Below are 22395 nucleotides of genomic sequence, written 5' to 3'. Positions count from 1 at the left end.
CTGATGTTTGCAATGCACAACTCCAAATTTGCTGTCTCCTTAGATTCTGTGAACCCTCAATAGTGTGTGGTCCTTTGTGACTACAGAAACCTAAATGCTCGATTCATACATAAGCTTTTGGTTCTGTGCAATACCCAAACATTATGATAAATTGCAATATAAGGATTCTATTGAATAAGTTTTCTAAGAGAAAAGCATTTAAAGTTTTTGTAGAATACCATATCAAAACAATGCTCCTGGCAGTCCCTGTGTCTTTCAGTGACCAGCTGAGAAATCTAGATGCACTGGTAAAGTTCTCTGTGGACTCATGGTTCATGTCAAGCCATTTTTTTGCTACAAGTCCTCTCCCTGTCTCCTCTTTATCCAAGGAAAAGCAAGATCTGGAATCCTGTGCCCTGTTCCTTTTACTCCTTGTAATAAGGGATGGACAGGCTAAAGAACATGGAAAGGTGCACCTTCCAAGGATGAGTTCACTTCCCCTTTTCTTGGGACAGAATTATGATGGCACCTTAGTATGAGGCCACAAGGAGATGGGATTGGAGCAGGCAAGTCTCAGGGTTAGGTGCATGAACTCCACACGAACTGCTAGGGCATGGAGTACTCATACACCCAAAATTCACATGAAATCACAGCCACAGGACATCTCTCCAAACAGGAAGATTCACACAGCAGAGAGCACAGCACAGTGTAGGAAGGCAGTGGACGAATTAAACCAGTTAGCACTGGAGGTGCATAGACATGAACCTGACAGACTGCTTGTTCTGGGGCAGAATTTACTTCCAGACCACACAGGAATACTATTGCCACAGGAAGAGAGTTGCATTGTATGGAGGCAACTTTTATGCTCCAGGACAAGAGAGTAAATTCAGGTGTAAATCATTTATATGAACAAGCTCTGAGTGCAAATTTCTTGGCACCATTCAGCCCTAAGCCATGCAGGCAACACAGTCACGGGGAAAAGTGTTGCCTAAGCCAGAGGCCTCTCCCATATTTCAGACAGTTTTTGAAAAGAGCCTGCCTACCTCATGAGGAGCAGCTGCCAGCTCCTCCCTCTAGACAGACAGCTCTCACTCCCCAGTGAGTGGGATGGGGCTCTGCCTCTTGCCTCAAAACAAGCTCAGTGACCTCCTGGCTTTAAAAAGTCTCATTTTAAAGTCCCAGCAACCCATGTTAAGAGCACACCACTTATGGAACATCCAGCCAGAGCCAACCCCATGAGGCAGCCTTCCACTTGCTCTGTCCCAAGGAAGACAGAAAGCACAACAGGAGCAGACCCTCACACCGAGTAATTCTGTCACAATAACTGTTTGCAGGCTATATACTTTTATTCTTACCACTTTCAAAGTCTTCACTTTTTAATTGCTAATGTATGCAAAAGTTAAACACTCAGAATTCTCATTTACCCCAACCACCACCATTTCTCCTCACATGTTTTAAATTTGAAATTTGAGATTGAAGGTTTCCAACAGCAGTGAAGAATTTGGAAAATTTTAAAGTCCTACTCTTTCCAAATTTTATTGAATTGTCACCAGCCAAAATATTAAGAAGCTTTTGCCATAACAGTGATTATTAAAGACTGTAATACAGTAATTTTTGTCCAAAAGTTCCTAGGAACTGACTAAAAGTCAGAAGGCTAAATTGCATCAACTTAACTGGTGCTTGACACTTGGTGTTTTGGTTTTAGTAACATACCCCTTGCTTTTTTCCTTACCTTGTGCATCAACATTTTTCCCCAATGTTGTAACTTCAGAACAAAAACTTTAAGTCAAAAGCTGTGCTTTAACATCAGCTAACTGAAATGCCTGCACTACCTCACACTTGATATTTCATAGGAATATGATGCCATGAAAAACAGCTGCTCTGGCATACACTATGCAGGTGTTTTTAGATGTGCAAGAAACAGTGAAAAGATCTAGAATACCAAAATCTGTTGGAATTTCTCAATGATCACATAAAATATTCTGGTACTAATTTTTTATCATTTGATAAAATTAAAAAAAAAAAAAAAAAAAGAAGAGAGAGCAGGAAGGCGCTATATACATACAAAATACTTTCTGTAGAGAAAAAAGCCACCTTATTTGTCCCATGTAAAACACTGTTAACTGGCCTGAATATGACAATATTGCCCCCTTGCTCCACAGGGACACTTGAGCAAAAGGTGGCAGGTTCTGAGGAGACTTTTCTCTTAGCAGATGAGCCAAGAGCTCCTTGGAGAGGGCTTCTTCCTCTGGAGATAAAAATGTCTGGAGGCAGAAGTATATTTAACAAGGCAATTCTATCCAAGAGAACCTCTTAAAATTCACCTTTCTCATGCCATGATTAGCTGTCTGAAAATAAAACGCTGACACTTCCATTCAGCACTCACTGAACACGAAGTGCTTTCTAAAAGCACTCGAGAGGCACAAGTCTCAGTGACACTGAACTGGGGCTAGACCTGGACACTTTCCAGAGTCTGGTCTCTCCCATTTCAGAACCCGAGCACCTTGAGCCATTACCATGCCCTGTAATTTCAGAATCCTGGCATCTATGCTATTTATTTACATTGGCCCACATCTTACACCCCCAAACAAGATCTGGACTACATCTACCAATTAGTTTATCCCCAATAATACTGTTGCTGAAACTGGGCTGAAGTGCAGAACCCTGGAGCCAAGTTAGAAAGCTTGTACTTCAGTAGTCTTTGAAACCTTATTTTCAAATCCACACATAAAATGTGGTTTTCCTATAGCTGCAGGTCCAATTTGCATAGGCTATCCAGAAAATAAGGCATTATTTGCAAATAGTCAAGTCAAGCATGCAATCAAGTCAAACACACAAGCTAATCAAGTCAATTGTGCTTAAAGAGTTTTTTTTCTTTTAGAGTCCTGCTCTCAAGTTAATTACTACACATTATTCTCAATTATTGTCTTGAAGGATAAGGAAACAAACCCTTGTGTCACATCCACTTTTTTCATTTCTCCTACAGATACAAAGAGGGGGACACAGCCCCCACAAGATCCAACTACCATTTCCCTCCTCTTTTTTAAAGTATTTAAAGAGCTGCCAGAAATCAAAGTTTTTGGGAAAAAATCCCACAGTCCCATGGTGCTTTTCATTCAGCCTGTGACCTGATAACAGCACTATTCCTTCTCTTTCATTTTAGAGAGGACAGCAGAGATTCGTATTACCACCCAAGTATTTCTCCCCTCTTCCTGTTATGGAATAGATTAGCTTCTTCCACTCAAATATTTTCTTTCCATGTTCTCCTCTTTCTCTCCCACAGCAGACAGGATGAAATGTCAGCAAAACAAAAATCTCATGCTCCTGGGCAAATTCTCAACCTATACCAAGAAAATTTCTTTGAAACTGCATTTCCTTTTCAAACTGATAGCTTGCTGCTTGAGCTCAGACCTCCTAAGTAATGAACAGAAACCAGCTCCAATTTGTGAGAAAACACAATATGGAAACACTCCCAGAAGTATAAATCTTGGCCTTTTATGTGAGCATACACAGATTAACAGATGAGATGTTAGCATTTCTCCTCCCAAAGCCTTAAATCAGTATTCTATTCCCAGATCTGGAAGACAGAAAAATGTGACATACTGAGAATCTTGGCTCACACCTCCAGGACAAGCAGTGTTTATTTGACTCAAAAAGTGCTTGCTTTCTTTCCTGGAAGGTGGAAAGAAATCAGCTTTTGGCATTGGCCTGAACACACAACGGAAGACAAGCTAGGGTTAGTGTTGACTCCCTCCTTTGCTCTCCTGTCTCCATCACCAGAACCAGATAAACTTGTTTATCTGAAGCTTCATGTTAGGCAAACTAGTAAAGCCAGTCCAAATTGCATATAATGATCATGAAAGTCATGTTTTCTAGGCAACTGCAGAATGCTTTTTTATACATGAGGGTAGCTGATGTTTCACATTTGATATTAAAATTTTATTCAGAAGAGCATATAATTATCACTACAAAGTAAGCTTAATCCACATAAATCGTTGCATGATTCTTGTATCCCTCTCTTTGTTTAATTGTTAGTGTAAGATTCTTGGGCAACTCCCTTATTTTGCTGTTGATCTGCTCCACCTTGGAGAGGGCACTCTCCTTGATGCATTTCTCATACTTGAAACTTTCATTTTAATTGCTAAGTAGCAGCAGAAGACCTGTGACTAAGGCAAGCTTTAGAAAAAAAAAAAAAAAGAAATTTCAGGACTACAAAGCAGCTTGGCTATAGTGACACTTTTTAAACAGCACATGAGCCAGTAACACCCTCATTCACACGTAACAAATTAAACCCTTCTAATGACCTGAAATAACCAGAAGCAAAAAGGCATCTTGCTACAGGATGGAGAGATGATGTGCTGTCTATCAGACAAAAGGCACTAAGAATGGCACCTCCAGCTTCAGTCCAGCAGTTATTCCATTGTTGCATTCCAGAGCCACACATTCCTCACATACTGGGAAAAGGTCATGACACTGAAGTCTGTCCTTAGTCACTCAGCTCTCAGCACAGCTGAAGAGGGAATGAAAGCTTTTGTCAGGGGAGCAGAAATAGTAGCAGGCACCTGATTTAAATGTCATGGAGCTACTGGAAAGCATTATTCTAAGTCTGTAAGTAGTGCTTCCCACCATCTGTGACATTCTAAAGCTGCCTACAAATTAAACACTGGGGCTCTGGTGAGCAAGGGAAGGAAGCAGTGGTAATGACTTAGTACAGTAATGCTTTTTCATTCAGTACATTATTTATAACTATATTATAGTATTATTCATAATCAGTTCCCAATGTTTGAGAAGACTAATGCTCAAATATTTAACACCAAGATATAAACTGCCACAGACAAGAAATTCAGTGGTGGTGGTGACTCCACCAATAAGTTTCACTAATGGATCAACTTACTTTAGAGCAGATTTTTAAAAGCTGAGCTTAAGACCTCTCCATGATAATGAAGTGATAACTTTTACTACATCAGACAAATTCTCTAGTTCCAAAAGGCTCAGATTCTGTCAGAATCCTTTCAGTCTCAGTAACAGAGAATGGTATCTTCCTTTAAACATGCCTCTTCTTGGTAAGGCTGTCCCCTTGCAGTAATGCAATAATCAGAGTCACAAAGGCAGCACAACTGGACCAGCAAAAAATTAAGCCAAGTGACCAAGAGTTCTCTATTTTCCTGGATGTGGCACTTGAAAGTGTTTCAGACAGGTACAAAAATAATAAGTTAATGGGCTACAATACTGGGGGGGAGAAAAGAAGCATTAGCACCCACCAACCTTAGTCATAAAGAAAAGTGCTAGGTTTGCAGCATATTGGTAAATAACACAGAAGTCAACATACTCTTAAGAAGTGTAAAGATTGACCCTGCCATATATTATTTCAAAGCCTGACTTTAATTCTATATATTCACATCCAGTCCTTCCACAAATAGCCTTTTAGGCTGTTGAGTAAACTGCATGGTTCACTTGGATCTTGAGATTTCTTCCTTTCATGGGAGAAAGGTGGATCTGAGCAAAACAATCTTTGTCAGCCTCATATATTTGACTTTCAGACAATTTGGAAAAAGAAATTAGCACAAAAGATATTCCACTATGGCATACCAAAGCAGTTTTTCCATAGTTAAAAATGACCTCATGTATGGTACTAGTAAAGAATGCAATGGATTCAGAAATAAGGTTTGTGTTCTTCATTTGAGAGCAGCATCCTTACACATCCACAAGAAGAAAGAGAGTTGCTGACCTGTGTACTCAACCAGAAAAAAACCCTGGTATTCAGATAACAATTCATACTAACAGCTACCTCATGTCCTGCCTGGAAAGGAAATAATATTCAACAATAGAGATAAAACTGGCTGAATAACAGAATGAAGTTTGAATGACATCTACCTGCATCTGATTCCTCCAGCAGTGCTTCACCTCAGGTGTATACAGGTAAAGGAGATGCACTGCTAAAACAGGATTCTTTTGTTAAAGCACACATTCAGTTTGAGAGCTGACAAACTCCCACATGGATCACCCCATTTACCACATTTCTACTAAACTGCACTTGCATGTTTGTGTGGGTTTTGCCATGAAAATTAAAAAAAAATCCAACCAATTGAAAATTTACTACCCAGCCAGCATCCTCTGCAGCTGCTTGGTTCTTACTAAAACTCCAATATTTGTAATGGCTCCCAATGACTTTCCTACCCAATGCCCTAAGCTGAACTACTTCCTCACACATGTTTTTTTCTGCCTGTGGCTTGGTGAAAATAGTTGATGAGTCCAAATAATTACTGCTGGAGAAAGATCATCTACTGAGAAAGATGGTCTACTGTGCACCAAGTCTTCAGTCTTTGATGCTCAAAGAAGTAATATTCCCAGTTCCTGGAAAATTCAGATTTCCTTAAGCAATTACATATGCTCTACAACACAGAAGTTGCAGCAGAAAAAAAAAAAAGTTGTCAGACAGTTATGATTTCTTAGGTTCATTTCTGGGAGAAAAAAAAAAAAAAAGAAAGAAAAGGGAGATATGGCATAAGGAACAGAACATTACAAGGTCTGCAGATAGATAACACCATGGATATCTTATCTGTGAACTCACCTGTCTGGCAGTAAAGCTATTATTCACACAAATGATGACTAATTATTATTGTGAAAGTCTGAATTTCTAGACTGAAAAACAGACAAGATGGAACAAAGGCCTACATTTCAGCTGTGAAGAACTGTACACACAAGAAAATCTGTGTTTCTAGGACCAGAGCAGAAGCTGAGAGATTCTTGCTCAGCTTTCCCATAAGTTGAAATAAATGCTAATTCAAACACAATAGCAAATATCAAGTCTCATTCAAAGATTACTGCATTTTCTTCACTGGTCTGTAACAGAAGAAAAAAGTAATTTTGCTCTCGGACAGAGAGCTTCTGTATTCAGGCATGGTGGTACAAGGTGTGAGATTTTTCACTTTTTTATATGCATGAAAATACAGTTTTAAATGCCTGTGATATGTTATCCCCCTATTAGGTGTGAAAACCTTTACCAAGATTTAAGCAGGGGGAATCAGTGACTAATCTTATAAAGCAGCTTCATACACTTCCAGTTGGGAAGCATAACTGACAATGCCTTGGTGCCTCATCAGGAAATATGAACACTCCAAGGGAATGGCAGAGACACCGAACAGGCAGCTGGCTGGATTTGACTTGTCCATGCTGCCTCAAATGAAGGAAAGATGATTCCAAGGAAATGAGAAGCACTGGCAAATGCCCCTACATACCTGGCTCACTGCACTTTATGTCTGTCAGCCTTCAGGAAGGATGTGCTTTTGACAGTGCCCACTCGTGTTGAGAAAGAGTGTGTGCATGTCCCCACACATGTATGTGCTCCCCACTATCCATATAAAATCTGTGGGTGCGTGGATATACTCCATATGGACCAAATATTTCACTTTTGGTTTATGTTTCTGCTGAAGGACAGGAGAAAAGCCCTGAAGGACAAAGAGGGCTACAAATGGGCAGGAACACAGATCTATTTTGAGAATCAGCATGAACCACCTGAAAGCCTTGTTAGAGGGTCCCTAAAGCCTATTAAAGGTTTTGGCCAAGGCAGATTTAAATAAGATTCTGTAAGCATTTGGAAAAACAGATTTGATACCAGCAGATGGGCTGCAACTCTAGTAAGAGGCCTCCATCTGTCCAGAAACTAGCTCTTCACTCTACACACACAGACAGACACAGGGTATTGCAAGAGCAGCACCAACCATGTCCTGCAAAGAACTTCAAAAGCACCCATCATCTTTAAAAATCCCTGTCCTCATAAGAGACTTCACAGCACTTGCTTTTCTCCATAAGCAACTCATTTTCCAGAGGAAAAAATAATCTAGTCAACTGCTATTTCTTGAAAGCATTTAATTGCTGTTCAAATGACAGGAAAGGTATTTCTCTTTCAGTGATACTTCTCTTTCAGTGATACTGAGCTGAAAAGCAGACTGTTGGAAATTACCTTGAACAGGATACATCTCAGTTTTTCCCCCAGTAACTGAGAATCTGTCTGTGTAATGTAATTTAGGTGACCTACCAGTAAGGTCCAACACACCCTACACAAACAGTATTTGGTTAAACCATAATACAGAAGATACCAGACCTCTAAGTTAAATGCACACTGTGCAAACATGGAGATCTCTTTTTCTGCCTAATACCAGCTTGTCCCACAGAAACTGTTTCCACATCACAAGGTGATCACACCCAAGCACACAGAAATGAATCTAAGACTAAGGCTGTGCTTGGTCTCTGCATATACACTCCCAACCAGTAACCAATTTACAGAACACTTAAAAATCTGAAAGCAAGCAGAAAATATGCTGTGTACTCTTCCATGCTGGGAAACAGACCCACTGCCCAGAAAATGGAAGACAAGCTTTACATTAGGATATTATTCCCTACGGGCTCATTATAGGATTTCCCTAAATTCTCAATTTCCTGCTGGTGATTTCATATTTCAGCATTTCCACAGTGCTTTGACTTCTCTGTTAAATCTATTATTAGCAGAGTCTTTGAGCATATTACCCACAGCCATCTTGCAAATACTGAAAAAGAAATATTTTAAAGACAGATTTTCTTTATCCAACCATCCATTGCTGATCCATTTCCTGCAAATGACAGCATACATCAAATTTTACCTATTTTTCACCCACTCAACTCTTTAGGTGTGGTATACACCAAGTACTGAGAACAGTATGGTCTGTGTGACAACTATTTAGCAGCATGTCTAGAGACAGCCATCAGTTCAAAGATTCCACATAAAACATGAAGATTTTTGGTCATGGAAACTTGCTTTTTAAATGAGCTCTTTATGGAGGCCAAAACCTTCCCGAGCAGCTTATACTGTCTAGTTTAAATCCTGCAATTAGGAGGTTTTAGCTCCAGATTAATTAGTAGACAAAGCCACTTGAAGACTTGGAATGCCTATGGTTAGGAAATCATGATCTTCCTTCAAAACATGAGTTGACACAGCACATATGGCTTTGTGCCAAAATCATATGAGTTAATCAGAACCTGACCAGTTAACTCGAGTCCCTCAGCCTGCCACTCTGCTCCTCACACTTCAGAAAAATATATAATTATACACTGCATGATTCAGTATGTGTTTACAACTGAACAATTGTTAAATTGACTATACTGCCCCTTGAACAAATTTCTAACACACACCCAATTTATGATTCATCTTAAATTCAGTGGTTACGCATGAGTTATTCAGTCCTACAGCCACGATATTCTCCATGGCTTAACTGCCCTCAAAGGTGGTGTGATTATTAGTCCTTCTCCTGTTAGGTGGGAAAACTTGGCATTTCTCTTTCACAAGAGAGTCACCTACTTGCCATTTCTGCCCAGCTTCAAATGCTTACCAAGTTTATGGTTTCTGAGCCAAGAAAGTGAATGGGATTTGGAATGCAGAGAAAGATCCTCACCACAAAGAACATAAGTCTCAGTATCATTTGACAGCAGCATGAAAACCTGCCAGGGTGATTTCTATAACTCCTCAGCACACCTTCCACACAATACAGACTGCCTGAACTGTGGCAGATAGCGAGTAATGTAACATTTGATTTTGCTTCACACACCAGAATAGACAAAGAACTCCATCTGATCACTATCTGCACTCCATAATGTTTTGGTACTTGGACAGATTACAGGACAGAACAAGCTACAGAAGATGGCATTGCCAAAAAAACAGGAAAAACAAGACAGCAGCACCTCCTCCCATGACATAATATGAAGCCTGCTATCACCAAAAAGAAACACAGATTTCTGGGAAGTTTTACTGTGTCTGGATGATAAACATTCATATTAGAAGGACAAAATTCCATATTACACCCTTGGGTTGCATAACAAAGGCAAACTAGCAGAAACTTTTCCTCTACAGGCCTAGAAACTGAGAGGGAAGTGATTCAGAGCATCATCCTTCTTTTCTTTTCTTTGAAGAACATTCCTACAAATAGCAATGGAAAGTTAGTCAGACTGAGGACATACACAGGTACTGCCCATGTACAAATTACATTTACTGCATTGGAACAGAACCAAGCAGAAGGTCACATTAATCTCTGAAGCCATTGCCCAGAGAGGGATTAAGTGAAAGGAGAATAGAAGGATAATATAACAGCAATCCTTGAATCTTTTATTCATACAATTGGCCCAAAGGGAATTAGACCAGTTAAATGCATCAAACCTTGCTGCCTTCACAATCAATTTGATGATACCATGTACCACAGCTTAACTCTGTAACTGTTACTGCATGGAAACCCAAGAAAACAGTAACTACAACCACCTAAAATAAACAGAAAGACCTGACACTGAAAAAAAACCCCCATGCCCTCCCTTCAAAACTTCAAGTCTTAAATAATCTAGTCTGCATACAATACTTTCATCCTTTCCACGTATGTCTAGAGCTTAGACAACAATCCAAATTTTCTTCCAGTCCTGAATTTAGTATTTCAAATTTATTCTTGCAAATTGAAAAAAATTGGTATATTATTTAAAAAGTATTACTTACATTTTCAGTATACAAATGGCATTAGCCCCTAGGGAAAAATTCAGCTTCTATGAGAAAATGTGCACAAATGTGTGGAAAAAACATGGGCTGAATCTCTTCAATTTCCATTTCTATCTTTTATTGCTAGCTAAACACTTTGGAGATTATTCATTGATACATCACATAGAAAATTCATAAACGTAACACTTAAAAAACACCACTTGGAGAGTAGTCTGAAACAGATTTCAAAACTTTCAAATGTTTCAATAGTTTCAAAACATCTTCCCATAAACTTTGCTTACAAAATACTGAATTTGAATGAGAGTTTATCAAACTGGACCAGTTGTACTGGTTTACCTCAAGTTGCATACACACTTAACCTGAGAAAAAGCAGTAGCAGCAATCAATGAGGACATCAGGAGTTCACCACTTACAGAAAAACCCAATTTGGTATTAGTGTAAAGAGGCAAGAGGAAATAAAAAAAAGGAGGGATGGAACAAAATTTTACAGTCTTGAGATGGAAATCTTTGAGACAGGAAAATGTATTATCCTAGTCTACAGTGGGAAGTTATCCATGGGTTCTCACTGTGCACAAAAGCTGGAACCAAGACTTCATCAGAGAGCTGAGAGAGAAGAACAGAGAGTGCGCCTGCACTAAAGCACACACAGGCTGTGTTAGCCAAGGGAAGAAAAACAGACAAAGGAGCAGTCAGGAACATTAGAAACTTTCACACAAGAAAAATAAAATTGAGAAACCATTATAGATACCAAGCCTTGCTGGCAAAATTATGGGAATCAGTGGATTATTACTAATCAATTCCAGAAGAAAAGTACTTTTTCCTCCAAAAATAGCTTTACCACTTGGTTTTACACTACTGACCCTTTTTTATCCATGTACCTAGACACTGAATATTAACCCAGTTATTCAGTTATTAACCCAGTTATTCAGGGGAAATAAATGTATAGAACCATTCACAGCCTGCATTTTAAAAGATATAGATTAAAATTTTGAGCTTTGGCAAAAAATTTAACTGAAGACAGCTGACATTAACCAAGATTTTGCTTCCTACCATGCTGATGAGTGACTTCTCCCATTTTCTAGGGATCTTTTACAATAATTACTTGTATAGAGGTTGCTGTAAGGCTTCACCCTTGATTTTACACCATCAGTCTACAAACAGATAATAAAAAACCCTAATTTCTCCCATTGGCAGATGGGAGTGGGGAAAAAAGGAAGGTGAAGGAAACCCAAACTTTCCCAACCCAGAAGTCACACACACTTTACAGCTGCTTTATTTACCCAGGCACCTGCTGGTGACTGAGTTTTTTCACACAGCAAAATCTGAATTCCACAAATTCTTTGAAAAGAGTTGGAAGACTTTATACTTTGAGGTTCCAAAACTATTGTAAAAAGCAATCGTGCTTTTTAGATGCATATTACTTCTTGGCACAAACTTTGTGTTGTTTGTTGTTAGTTTTTTTTGTAACTGGCATTTATAGCCTATCACTGAAAATACATCATAAACCTTGAAATGAATGTTGTCTACATAAAATATATATATATATATATAAACCTATTAAAGTCTAGACAGGCAATAGTTTCTCTTCCATTTCTCCAAAACCACTGAAGAGGGAAGCAGAACATGCTGATTTTGCATCAGCAGCAGACTTCCCAACCAGCAGTTCATATTACAGTGAAAAGTTAAATTCTGTGATCTTCAGCTCTTTAATATTCTCAAAGCAAAGGCAATGGGTGGGACAGAATCAGTGATAATTAACGTGTATATCAAAGAGTTCAGTTAATGTCAAGTACAAAAATATTTTCTAAAACATTGCAAACTATATTCTGCACTGTGCAAGCACCAGGGAAATTGCCACACATCACGTTAAATTCAATTTGCTGATTCTGTTCTGCTCACTGAGTAGTTGAAGACACAAATTCCTTCAGTGTCTGACAATATCACAAAACTAAGGGCTCTGTATTGAAAAATGCTCTGTTCAACTACTCTGTGCAAGGCCAAAGAGCACACACAGCACACATGGCAGTATCAACAGAGCAAAAGAATTTGATGTTGAGGGAAGCAAGAACAAAAAAATGCCTCTTACACAGCATGTCCTTCCCTTCTTAAGTAATATGTTTCTCATCTGTAAAAGGAACCCAAATATTTGTGTCTCCAGAAGTTGGTTTTTGTTGTACTTTTCATGTGATGCCATTTAAAATGACAGTATACTTAAATGTTTTACCATTTTACCATTTTCACTTTCCTGTTCAACAACTAAAAGTACAACCTTAACCAATCACCAAAGTGCTCCTATCTTTTTCTCCTTTCTTCCTGAGCAGCTATTTCTACTCTAGAGTCACATGCATGAAAATTAATTCCCCTGATAACTTGACCATCCATCATTTATTCCCTCCTTAAGCAACCTGAACAAAAGGGAATAGAGATTCCAAGAGACAAAGGATGAAAACACCAGGAAGGAATTACAGCTGGAACCAGACAGCTGTTCTTCTCTGAACATCAAGTCAGGCCCATGTGGTCACACATGAGCTTCAGAGGCAGATCACAAAAGATTTATTATGAAGCTTTTGGGCTTTTTTTTTTTTTTTTAGGGTTTAAAGAAGTTCTCAGTTTGGAAGAGCTTCCCATTTCTGTGGTTTCAGAAACTTCAGCAATGTTTAATACAAGAAGTACTAAACTGGATCAGGCCAGCTCTCCCATCCCCTTTCCTGGCAATCACCAGTTTATTGAGTTCCTGAGCTCAAGCTGCACAGTCAAATCTAATAGTCACTAATGGTCTCTGTTCTGTTAACTTCTCTAATCCCCTTCTGAGCACATTTACACTTTCCCCCCACATGACATTTTGTTCCAGTAACACAGCTGCAATTAAGCAGTTCACAAAGAGTATTTTCTTTTGTTTGCTGTAAGACAGCAACTTACTTCTCAAATTTCACTAGAAAAGAACATGCTAAAGGTCTTGAAGGACCCAGTCATGCCTCAAAGTTGCCTGACTTTTACTAAACACCAGTAATTGTTTGCAGCTATCAAAAAGAACAGAACATGGTTGCTTCCAACATAAGCAATAAATCTTCCAGCATAGTCAATATTTTCTCTTCTTAAGGCATTGCATGGATATAAAATTTCAAAGTTATTATAAAACAATTTTTAGGATTTTCCTTAGTATTTTGTGACAAAACTACAAAAACCCAGCTTAAAATTTTCTTCCTTTACACACTATATTCCTCAAATACACAGAGGATAGAACTGGATCAGGGATTAAGGAGAACCAGAAAAATTATTCTTACCAAAACTGTTTGGCAATAGATTGAAACAAACTAACATGATAAAATAATATCAGAAAACCTCTAAAAATAAGAGTAATTTAAAAAAAATACTATTTTTATAATGCATCACACTTCTGAAACACCCAAGTCTTGTGCCAATCATGGTGAGCACACACATTTTAAATTGACATAAAGGAGCTTTGCACAGCTATTTCAGTAATTCAGTTCTATGTGTTAGCCCATGTGCTTAAAGCTCCAGGCTGATTTGGCTGCTCCACACATGTGATAACCTAACTGCAAAGCCACTCAATAAATGAGTCTATATTTCTGATGAAACAAACTTTCAGCACTGCCAGCTAGCAAATCTTTTATAATCAGATAATCTTCAAATTCTTTATTAAGGTCATTCAAGGGATTCAGTGACAGAGCACACTAAAAAAAGAAGCTGTTCAAAATTTAAGGTTCTTTACTATTAGCTTGATTGCTAAGCATTGTCAGATTATAGCATCAGAAGAAACCTCTTGCAGGAAATGTAAGTCTAAAGTTTTGGAGTTCCTGAGAAACTTATAGCATATATTTCTTGCAAATCTTATTAAATAGATCACTGTAACAAGACTTCCCCAACTTCTAATTTTAAGGGTCTGAACAACCTTACAAATAAAAAGGGGTAAGTGGATAAACAGTTCTAAAAAACCTACAAAAAAACAAGAGAACAAACAAATGAAAAACCACAAGATAGAAATAAGGTCATTATTAACCCCTGAAGACCTTAAACATTACCACTAAGCTAGGAACACCAAAAGTACTTGCAGCTACGAAGGCCTGAAAACTCATCCCGATCTTTATGAGGAAGAAACCTCAGCTCACAGAAGCCTCCACCACCAGCACATGAGATAAGGACATTTTTGCAAAGCCCATAAATCTGAACTAGAGGGAATTGAAGGTGTCCCAGCCCATCTTGAACAAGCCCAACTCTTTCTTTCCCCCCCCACTTCTTTACCCCACCTTTCTTTTGTTCCAGACTGTGTGCTCCTCCAAAAAATAATGGTTTTCTAACAGTTTGCAAAAGCTAGACCTTCTAGGTGAAAATTTTCCAGGTGCTGTACAGGTATTCTTGCTACCTTGCAAAATAATTTCTTCCTTTTTCAGATACAAGCCATTTGACAGCCCTCAACTGCTCATCTTGTACAGAGCACTGTAATTTAGTGACATACAGACATATACTGCATTGTCTACTGCAATGTTACGTATCAATAAGGATGTCAATAGCATTTGCACTCCACTTTCATCCCACTCAAATGTCCAGTGAAGTTAGTAGGGAGAGCCTCATTGCTCTTCAGGGTCTATCAATTCAGACACCAACCATAAATGTCGAGTTATTTTTATGGAAAAATATAATAAAAATTTAAGTTTTCCCTAGACTGCAGCATATATTTTTAATATTTCAGTGGATTCATTAGCTGCACTATTATTTTTTGCTGCCACTTTCTGTACAGTTTTCTAATTAATAAGCTGAATGTTTGTTCAGGTGTTTCTGAATCTCGGTTTCTAATGGTTAAGAGGAAAGCCCTTCAGGTGCAAGGCACTGGTCTAAGAACACAAAAGATGATTGAAGATGCATAAAAAATCTAAAATACAGAGTCAGTGAAGGCTGGACAGAATCCTTTCCTTCTAGAAACCTACCCAAGATAAATCCTTTACCAAAAAGTGCACAGGAAGCTTAACAAATAAATCTCTGCACAATGTACGCATACAGGCAGTACTCTCTCATTTCCTAAATGTCAAATGAATGTGAAGAAGTCCAATCTCAAGAGTTACAGAAGTTGAAAGCAAACTGGCTTCAGAAGAACAAACAGAAAATGATCTCAATCATTGAAAAATGTTGACATACAATGAAAAAATGGTGACAGACAAAAATGAAAGACATACCATCACAAATCCTCTGAAGAGAAACCAGTATAATCACCTGTTGAAGCATCCCATTTAAGAAAGTTCCACACAGTCTTTAATTAGGCTGCTGGAAGGATAGCTCCACATAAACCTATCCACACAATTGTTCAGTCAGTGACACAAACTACAGAGATGTCTCTCCAAGCACTGCCATTAAAAGCAAAGCATAAAAGCAGCACTTGGACCATCCTATCCAGCATTTGCTTGCCTGGGATCCAAACTCCCAAGTTAATTCATTGAAGGCAAATACAGCTTTTGCACTGACTTGAGCAAAGAGCTATTATTCCACTGTCATAATCCTAAGCACTAGGAGGGGATTTTCTGACTTTACAGTAAAGGTACTAAAAGGCAAAACTTCTGCTCCATTTCCCTTCTCTATCTTTTCTCTGCTGAAACACTTAATTCTGTGAAGGGAGAAATGGGTAAAATCAGTAATAACATAATGCTGGCCCTTGATGAAAATTCAGCAAGATATTTTACAGCACTGATACCCTGATAAGCAAACTAGGTAGAAAAGTTAGACTATCTATGTATGACATGGTTAAATATCCACATGCTTCATTTTTTTCACCTCTCGTTTGCTTAAGGCAATATCCAAGTCCAAATCTATCACCATTTAAACCAGGCATGACTTTGCCAGGAAGCATAACTATTTCTAACAACAGAAGTTTCAGACTTTAATTTAGCTCTGTCTTTAATAATTTATTTCATTTTTTAAAATTACAATATATAGAAGTTGGTAGCAGAAAAAGTCAACAGTCCCAACAAGAAAGATGGAACACATTTCAACACTAAATAAGGCTGCTTACAAGTTTGAAATTTTGTAGTTAATATTTCAACAAGAAAGTTCCACAGGGTAGAACAGACAAGGTTTTATGAGTCAAGTCCTATTACCTTTCCCTGGTGACCCTAAGAAAGCCCTGGAACCATGTGCGTCACAGGTTTAACAGGGTGGGTTTTTATGCCCTCCATGTAGCCATTCACATCTATCTGAGAACTGGAAAAAACACAGTGCAATATCCCCATGCTATTGAGATGCTGAAGAAATTAATATTAAAAGGGAAAAATCCTTATCTGAAGCATAAAATTAATCACTGGGAACCAATTCCCCTGTGCAAACAAGGAGCTGCAAACAAGAGTGTCTATACCCCTAGAGATCATGAGATAAACCCTGCTCTGTCTGTACTCAGCAATTACTTAGAAAACCTTTGCACTCAGTTCCTTGAGTTTTTCTCTAACCTTCTAACAGGTTTTCTAAACCTTCTCTTTCTCTCTAAACCTTCTCTAACAGGTTTTGAGGGCCAGCCCACTACATGGCTAGAACACTGGCTGTGACATGAACAAAAGTAAAGACATTATAGAACATAGATGAGACTCAGAGACCCTTCCATCTCCAAGCATGCAACTTCACACAAAAATTATTTACATTAACAAATCTTTATGCCTTTCAATGCTAATTCTGAAACAGCATTTAAGTCAACAAAACTGCAACAATTTCAACAACATTGTTGCAACTGTGCTACTGCAATGAACTAGTGTTTATTGTCAGTTTCATACAGCACACAGCATGGTGCTAGGATTCCAACACACAAGGATATCCTGGAGTGTGCCTGGAAGATTATTGTCATCTGCCTGCTAGAGAACAGCAGCTGCACCTCTATACATCTACAGATGTATATGTATAGCTTCCAAAAAAGCTTTAACAGCTGCTGTCAAACTGGATGTGAAACACACAAGAACCTGGTATTTCCACTGATTTATCCAGCTTTCACTATGATGAAAAGCAAATCAAAACATCAGGCATTTGTATGCTCTAACATTCTTCTCCCCTCAACAAACAAAACTGGCTTGCAAGGAAAAGTTTGATAGGAAAAAGCCTCTTCTTAAATTCTTTTACTTAAGAAATAAACAAGGGTGTTTCGTAACAAGCTCAGCATCAATTCCAAGCTTACAGCACAAATATAAGTCACCTGCAACAGCGTTGCTCAAGAAAAGTCACTCATAAACACTTCCAGATCTACTTTTCTAAATAAGCCAGACTTCAGATACACCATTTCCAATGCACCTCTCTGCACATACCTGAGTACCCACAATACATAGAAATACTCAGAGAAGATGTCAACACCACATGAAAGCCATCTTCAGATTCACTTTCAAAAATTTCAGCTAGCTCTAAAGAATGCTCCCACCCATATTTCTCCCACAGATACACACAAATGCTCTTTAGTAAGACAACCTCCAAGAAACACATATACACACAAAAATGTAGCCAGAGTTGGATAAAGAAACCATGATACCCCAGAAAACCATATCCTTCTGCTGACAAGGCAGAAACAGACAGAAGTTAAAAGTCTCAAAGTCTGCTAAAAAAGCATGATGCTTTTGACAGTATCAGATTAGTTCATTAAGAGGTTTGTGTTCAGTTCAAACTTCTGCACCTAAATTTTCATCATTTTTAGGTCAGTCAGTTCTTCTCCCTGAGCTTTAATTTTACCTGCAAAACAGGAGATAAAGTTTTTGTCTCTTTTCCAAGTGCCCCATCTCACCAAATTTATCTGCATCTCACCCGAAGCAGAAACCCAGAGCTAACACAGCACCTAGTCCTAAATCCGACATTAATTACCTTAGCACCTGCATAAATCCTTAATAATACTCAACATCCTGCAAAACTACAGTATTCCCCATAAATACCAGCAATCAAAAATCAGCAGTTTTAATACCAGGTCTCCTGTAATTCTTGACATGATACTTGCAGACATTTCTGCAGCACATTAAATTTACACATAAAAGATAAAGGACAGATGAAACCCTGAGAACAAAGTCTTCCCACGTCTGTTTTTCTTTCTACAGTGTCACAACTGGAGCAGATCTCTATCCTAACCAATTGGACTGCAAATTCACGGGGCATATCATTGTCCCAAGGCAACCTACTCAATTAATTGCCTTTTATGAAAGCATTTGAATAGATAATGATGCACAAAGAATATGCCTGGTTCCTCACCAGGTATTTAAGTGGCAGAGGACAAAGAGAAGCCCAGATGAAATAAAAACGGCACCAAAGAGTCGTCTTGGGCCCTTCCCATCTGTAAATGCCAGCTTCCTTCTCTGTACTTCAGGAGGAGGTGGGGCTGGGAAACACTTCTTTCTGAAGTTCCACCCTTCTTTACAGATGCACAGATTTCATTAATAGTTAACTGGCGACATACAACATTAACTTACCCTGCTATTCACAGCTTTCCATCCACGCTCGTCCCATGTAAGTGACAGCTTGGGGCAACTGCTTACCAAAATTTTCTGCACCATGACACCCTACACCAGGACTTGCTTTTCAATCTTTTAGTCTCACTGACTAGCTCACTTTGAAACAGTAAAATTCCAGTCATTTTTTTCTGTAAGCAGAGGGACAAAAAGTGACAAGAGTGTTGAGCTGATAACCAACACTCCTTCCAAAAATACAACAATACTTAATGTTCTTAGGTTTAACAAAATCTTGCAAAATCACTTTGAGTTTCACCATCAGTGGACTAAAAGTTCTAGGCTTATCATGCAAGTAAACTGGAAAACCCTTCCAAGGAAAATCATTCCTCTTAAAGAGCTGACCTTACTCTTGTTCAGGTTAATAAGTCTTCACAGGTGCTCTGGAACAACCACTACAGAGGCTCTTGAGTACAAGGTGTCCTTCACTGTGAAGAACTTTGAACAAGAGAATGTCAATATTAACAAGGCCCTCTGGGCCATGATGTCGTGTATTCCAACATATAAATATTTGAAGCCATTTAAGTATGGCAGCATTCAGAGACCTCAGTGATAAAGAAGAGCTTTGTGAAACTGACAAGCACTTCAACAATAAACTCCATTTAAGAGTCTGCCCAGTCTCATTTTATCTAATTACTTACCTCCCTTGCAGGAATAGCATGCTATTAAGGTTTGCTGATTAAGATTTGAAGGCACTTTGAAGATTTATTGTACCATACAACCACTAATTATTATTGTTCATACCTGCATTTGGTTGGGAGAAAAATAGTTATGTGCCAAATAATTTCTGTTCCAGATGTAAAAATAAAAATATTTGCCCTGCTGTGCTTTTTAAGAAGTGAACAGCTAAAAGACTGCATTTTTACTTTCAGGCCTTCTCTGTGATAGTCAGTCTGTATGAACCATATGGCTGAAAAAATCCCACCATAAAGGAAAAAAACAAAAGCAAACACACTACAATTTCCTGCCACCAGAACAGGTAACATTTCTGCCCTGGTAGCTTCCCACTCTCAGGAATGGAATCCCCTCCCTTTCCTGGACTTCTTCAGTGCTTCCCTTCAAGGCACTGAAAACGCCAATGCTACGCACAAGTTACAGTGCTATGCTCAGGTTATCACTGGTCATGATGAGCAGTCACAGTGGTTTGCCACTCATCCACACAGTCCATTTTTACTTTCAAAGGCCTCAGGAGCCGTAAATATACTATTGGGTCACATCCTTTCACTAGCCTCTGTTATCCTGGTGAAAATACACACAGTGTACTCACTAATGCTTTAACATTCAGCCCAATCCTTTCACACAGATACTTCCTCGCTCTTCCATCCACTCAAATATCCTTGAGCCCGGGGTTCTCACAGCCTTCAACTCCACTCAACAACAGTCTTGGTATTAAGAGGGTTTTTTTTTTTTTTAATTAAGCTGTTAGAACAACACCCTGTGATACAGCCTGTCTCCTTTTACATCTGGTATATTTGAAAGTGTTTACTTTGACTGTACCTTCAACTTAAAAAAAACCAAAACCACCACTCTCTGATTAGGAAAAACATCAATATAAAAACCCTGATCTAAATAAGGTTCTTTTTTTTTATCATGCAGAGTAAAAGGAAAAAAAATAGTCCTATTATAGAAGAACTACATTATGTGCCTTTCCACTCACCAACAGGGCGGTTAGGTTAAAAATGAGTAATAAAGTATCTTTAAAAGTTAGACTGTATATTTTTCTCTTTCTTGCTGTCATTCTCTTCTTTCCTTTAATTACTGCTTAAATTCTAGAACTGTTCATAGAAAGACATGCTCGTTGGCAGGTAAAAAAAAGACACTCCAAGTGAAACACATCTGCTGCATGTGAAACTGAACAGATATGTCCAATTGATAGCACTAGGAGTGGTAGCAAATTCTGTTGTAACTGCACCACCAAAAGATCCTCTGACTAGATTTACTCTTTCCTCATCAGTATTTCTTGCACAAGACCCAAACTGTTTGTTTTCTCATTTGTACCTCTATCATGGCAGATTCTAACTCTTGCAGGAATGTCTTTAGATCCTATTTCTGGCCATCCAAAGGCAAACTTGCACAGGTGACGTTCAGTCAGAGGCCTGATGCTCTGATGTGAACAGTGACAGCAGTCCTGCTCTGGAATGGGCACTAAATGTCACCATTTCACCAACCTGAGCCCAAACTAATGACCTGGGAGTCATGACACCTCGGAATGTATATATTCAATATACAGCTTTCTCACACGAGGTTCTACCCTCGGGAAAATGTCTGTGCATTATGACCCAGTTTCGCTGCACAGTTTCACAAAACACGTCCTCCTCTTCCCTGAAAAGGTTTCAGGAACTGATCACGGTTACTGCCCCAGCTAGTTCCACATGCAAAGGCTTTCATATTCCCTTCTCCAAAACTCACACCTTAATAAGATGGCTAGACACAGATTACCTGCAACCAACCTTACAGTTTCCATGTCCTACATTTACTTCTGATCCTACCTACAAAACCAAACCGGTTCCCAAATGTTTCCCCAGTAAACAGGAGGGGTAAGGAACAGCTCCTGGCGGTTCCCTATGAAGTCACTGCCTTTGTTGTTTTAAACATGCAATTTAAAGAGAATGACACAATCTAGAATATGAGGGAGATTATCCTGCGGTCTGCGGAGGTGTCGATTGCAAGGAGATAAAAAGCCAATGAAACCTACGCTATTTCTCATCACTGGCCAACAGATTTATCCTTCATTTCTGCTCCTTCAAAAACGTTAATGAGGAAAAAGTTTCCTCTCTGTTAACAAGTCCGAGAGCCGCGGGGGCTGCTTTGTTTGGCCGGCGCAGGCAAACCCGAGCCCTTCTGGGCCGGCAGAGCGTGTCCCGCAGCTGCCGAGCGCCCAGCCCGACCCCACGGCACCGGGGCTGCGAGTCCCGCTGGGAGCACCGGCACCCCCGCCGCTGCGTGCGGCCTTTCCGCACCTCTCCCTCGCCCCGCCGCGATCCGAGAGCCAAGGCCAGGCGCTCCCACGCCCGCCGGCGGCCATCCCTCCGGGAGAGTCCCCATCCCTCGGGGAGAGCCGCCGCCGGGATGGCTGCCTCGCACCTACCGCCGCTCTGGAGCCGCCGTCCGCGCTCGCAGGGCGGCCACGGAGCCGAGCAGCACGGAGCTTCGCCCGGAGCGGCCGCGCAGGGCTGTGCTGGGAGCGCGGAGCAGCATCTCCTCCCCGCCGGCCGCCAGAGCCGGCGCGGAGAGGGCGGGAGCGGCGGCGCTCCCCGCCCCGCGGCTCCCTCCTTCCCTCCGCATTCCCTCCCTCCCGCCGTGCCCGGCCGGCCCGCAGCCGCCCCTGCCGTGCCCCAGTACCTGCGGGTTCGCACCGCGGCCGCCCGGCCCCGCCGGCCCGGCGCTCCCGCTGCCCGCTCCGCTCCTCCGGTCGCTGCCCCTCAGGGCCGCCAGCAG

At 39.9% G+C, this 22395-nt stretch overlaps 1 protein-coding gene across 3 annotated transcripts in view; it reads right to left on the bottom strand.

The window, feature by feature from the left end:
- The window catches only part of PTPN13 (protein tyrosine phosphatase non-receptor type 13), a 111542-nt gene extending 89479 nt beyond the window's left edge, over positions 1 to 22063 (bottom strand). For all 3 annotated transcript variants that reach the window (XM_063156703.1, XM_063156704.1, XM_063156705.1), the window contains exon 1: positions 22046 to 22063. The gene's annotated coding sequence lies outside the window, so the exon portion shown is untranslated. The remainder of the gene's footprint in view (positions 1 to 22045) is intronic.
- Positions 22064 to 22395: the final 332 nt, after the last annotated feature.

The sequence above is a fragment of the Melospiza melodia genome, chromosome 5 (genome assembly GCF_035770615.1).
Source record: "Melospiza melodia melodia isolate bMelMel2 chromosome 5, bMelMel2.pri, whole genome shotgun sequence".
NCBI lineage: Eukaryota > Metazoa > Chordata > Aves > Passeriformes > Passerellidae > Melospiza > Melospiza melodia.
Note: the sequence above shows the minus strand (reverse complement) of the source record. Positions and strands in the feature narration are given on the sequence as shown.